At 28.8% G+C, this 4,152-nt stretch overlaps 1 long non-coding RNA gene across 1 annotated transcript; it reads right to left on the bottom strand.

The window, feature by feature from the left end:
* Positions 1 to 1,512: 1,512 nt before the first annotated feature.
* Positions 1,513 to 4,003, bottom strand: LOC136795891 (uncharacterized). Its single transcript, XR_010843601.1, has 2 exons — positions 1,841 to 4,003; positions 1,513 to 1,736 (listed from the first exon to the last, which is right to left on the bottom strand). It is a non-coding gene; the product is annotated as an uncharacterized lncRNA (long non-coding RNA).
* Positions 4,004 to 4,152: the final 149 nt, after the last annotated feature.

Genomic DNA, 4,152 nt, shown 5'->3' with positions numbered 1-4,152 from the left:
TATATATATATATATTGTGGTGTTATCCTGTTACTGCTGCTGAAAGTTAAACCTGTGGGTTCAGAATCCCTCCAGGGTCCACCAGTGGGTCCCTTAATTTGGGATAAATCTGGTGGTCGAGTGTGATTCTGACGAAATCACATCCTTGCACAACCATTGGTCTACTAATAGTAACTTCCTTACAAATTAGTAGATCCCTGACTCTTCATGGGTTGTAGCAGTACATATTTATTTTAATTTTTTTTAAACTGTAGAATTATTTTTAGTATTAATAAGGGAATAAGATAGCATGAAATAAAAATAAACTATGGTGTGGTTAAAAATGATATAAAATGTGTGAAAAGTTACAGAAAAATTAACACAGAAAACTAAAGAAAAGAATAAGATGTACAGTGATAAGTATAAATAAACAAGATATAAAAAAGTATTAGACACATAACAAATTGGAAATAATGACAAATAAAAAGTAAATAAAAGAGATATATAAAAAATACAGTATACTCTATTATAAGATGGAAAATAAGAATAAAATAAAGGTCAAGAAAAAAGCAAATTGAAGAAGAAAAAAGAAAAGTCAAAGAATGCTTTTATCCATAACTCAGTCCCCTGCCCTGTTGATACTTTTCAACCGCCTCTTACCATTCTTGGGCTCTCCTTCCTTCTGTAAGGTGTGTGAGGACACAAAAGGAAAAAGTAAAGAACAAAAGAGGTTTTGTTCTTTACTTTATCCTTTTTTTTTCTTTACCATATTTTTAGTATTATTTTTTACCTTTTTTCTTGACCATTATTTTGTTCTATTTTCTGTCTTTTAGTGTATACTGAATTTTTTTATTTCTGTTTTATCTACTTTTTATTTCTCTTTTAATTATATATCTAATACTTTTTGTTTATTCATACTTTTCCCTGTACATTTGATTTTTTTTGTTTTTTTTTGAGAATTTAGTTTGTTCATTTTTATATAAATTTTCAATATATTACATAATTTTTTAACCAAACCATAGTTTATTTTCTATTTAGTTATTTTGACTACACCTGGATCATCTTCCTTTTTATTGTTTTGATTTATAAATTTACATGAACATGGTGTTAAGTAGTTATTCCTTAATCCAAATTAATTATTGGAATAAATTTGTTGATCAGTAATTAATTTAATTTAAAAAGAAAATGTTAAGTTTTGACGTATAATTGGTTATGAATCTTCTCTATCGTAAATTAGGTTCAACCCAAAAATGCATTATCAGACATTGAAGCGAACAAAGACTTATTTTTTAAAATTAATTTTCGTTAAAGCTTTCTTTTTGATAAATCAAGTAAGCCATGGAACATTTTACTAAGATGTATGGAAAAAGGAAATAGTCAGCCAAAGTCTTTTTATGCAGATTTTTATCTCGATTTATTTTTTATGTATTGGAATTTGAAATTTCAAAATGGGTTTAAAAAATTTGTGCCCATTTTGAATTTTCAAATCTTCCTCTACTAACTTTCCTTGAGTTGAAAAGCAAGTAATGAAAATATGGGCACCACATTTCTATCTTTATTTCACGTTTTAATTATCATTTTGTGCTTTTCTCAAGCCCAATTCTTTTTTCCTTTTACTCCTGCAGATTTGCCATTTCACAAATTATCTTATAGCGTTCATGTTGAATTCACTGATTTCTCTTGACATTGTGCCTGTACTGGCTCGCATGGTTCACCAATTTGCATGGTTAGTATCATTTTCACCAGTTTCTGCTATTCTGTTGGAAATAGTACTATCAGTAATTATTCAAACATATGTTTTTATTAAAAATAAATTCACTTCAAATATATCTACATTTAATATAGTACATAGGTTAGTTACATGTCTGGGTATTATTGTTTCGGTCCTATTTCGCCATCCATTTTTGGCATTCTTCCAAAAAAAAACACTATCAGACAACTTCACTGTAAATATTATTAATTATTAATAACCATAATCTAGAAAGATATGTAACCACCTGTTTATAAAAAGGACTATATATATGAATGGTTTATTATTTTGTTAAAAATTATTATTTGGAAAATGGCCAAGAATTTATTTTATTCACTGAAATCAAGACAATGGTGTTTTACATGTACTTTTTTCATTTCTCAGAAATAATTTTTACTATTTTGTTTTTGTAAACAACCCTTCATACATATTCATATTTGATACATTACAGAAATTAAAATATATACATAACAATAAGTTATAATAGTTAATATAATAATAATCAAACTCTTAAAGTTTGCATCCCTCTATTAAACTCTTTCTTAACCAAAAATCTATAAGATTCAAACCAACCTAATTTGCACATCTTAGTCTACCTCACAAACTTTTACCACTTTAGAGCTCTGTTTTGTTTTTTTTTTTGTCTAAAGATTACACTTATCATGGAGTATACTTGGAACTTTTTAGTTCATTTTATTAAGTTAGTAGTTAAGAAAATATAAAAAATTTTTCAACATGATGAAATTTTATAGCAATACCACTAATGGCCTACATGACGCAGACTACCAGCTAACTTGTGAACTACTGACATTAGACAAGCACCATATATATTAATATTTGTACTATTTCTTGTATATATTTTAATGTCACACATGTAACAACCATATAATATATTGTGATAAACATAAATGTATTATTAGAAGCAATAAGTATTACAATAGAATCTTTTGCTCCACTAAAAGTAAACGTCTTACATATAAAATCTCTCAATGGCCTCAGAGAGATAAATTAGCATGATTTGAAAAATTTGATAAATCAAAGTGCAATTTCCCTTTAGAAAGTTAGGGAATTCTCTTTCTAAAGAGGCAGTGATTAACAAAATGCATAGTAGATCAGTACATTGTAATGCTATTTTCGACAATGGGTACTGGTGGTCTTGAAATTTTACTCTGTAGGGAACAAGCCTAGAGGTCATGAAGTGGAAGGCTAGTCCTACAGGAACTAGCCATAGTTCCTTGCAGAAAAGAAACTACATTGTGAGGAACTAGCCTGCAGTTTCAAAAGAGATTGTAAGTCCAACAGGGACTAGCTGTAGATCCTTATGAAAGAAAGACAAGATTTAGGAAACAGGAGAGATCCAGAGAAGACATGAGTGAAAAAAAAGACTAATATACAATAAAATAGCACTACAATTTACTGATCTATTATGCATACTATTAACAATACTCTTTCCTAAGCCTTGTCTTCCATATGTAAGGATCTGCAGCTAGTTCCTGTAGGACTTACAATCCCCTTCACAACTGCAAGGTAGTTCCTAGCATTCTGCAAAGACCTATACCTAGTTTCTGTAGGACTTGCCTTCACCTACACGACTGCTAGGTTTGTTCCCCACACAGTGAAATTTCCACCCTTTGAGGATTTACGGCTAGTTCCGTAGGACTCATCCTGTCAATTCATCTCCTCACCAGCTTCCTTAGCACTACTGTGAATTAAGCCATTGATATATTTTCACAACATATCTCGATATCTGTTTGTAATATTCCTTTTTTTGATGATAATAACTAATTAAATAATTTTAACCATCATTATTTTACTGTTTGTTTTATTGATTGCCAGAATTAGGCTCATTTTTCCTAATTCATTTAATCACAAAATGAATTAGGGGTTAGATTATGCCAGTTAGATTCCTTCGTTTCATTCAAGTGACTAGTAGATCTCTAATCTTAAGTAATGTGTGCAACAGTTGCGATAATTTGTAAATATTATTATTCTTCCGAAACAGGGATTTGTTTACACGATTATCTTCACCATTTTCCACTTCTGTATCCTGAAAGTATTGTATGATTTTAATTAATGGTATTAATAAATACCAAAAACATTGAAAAGACAGACAAAATAAATACCAGAAATTATTAAAAAAAAAAAGTCAACAATAATAAATTTAAACTCACTAGCAATATCTTTCTATTCTTAAGAATAAAAAAATATGTGTTTACCTACAATAATAATTACCATTTTCATAAAGAATAACTTAAAAATCTGTTTGTGATAAAGAGCCTACTTAATAAATTGAGAAAATAGAGAGAGTATGCCGCCACAACAAAGGAAGAATTTTATAGAAATTCTTAAAGCAAATAAATTTTAAAAATACTGATCAATAGTATAACCAAACTGAGTTGACTCTAGATACCTGTGAAACTAAT

Source organism: Halyomorpha halys, unplaced genomic scaffold, assembly GCF_000696795.3.
Source record: "Halyomorpha halys isolate HHAL.00 unplaced genomic scaffold, Hhal_1.1 Scaffold11794.1, whole genome shotgun sequence".
NCBI classification, from domain to species: Eukaryota; Metazoa; Arthropoda; class Insecta; order Hemiptera; family Pentatomidae; genus Halyomorpha; species Halyomorpha halys.
The sequence above is the reverse complement of the archived record's forward strand: the minus strand, read 5'-3'. Positions and strand labels throughout refer to the sequence as shown.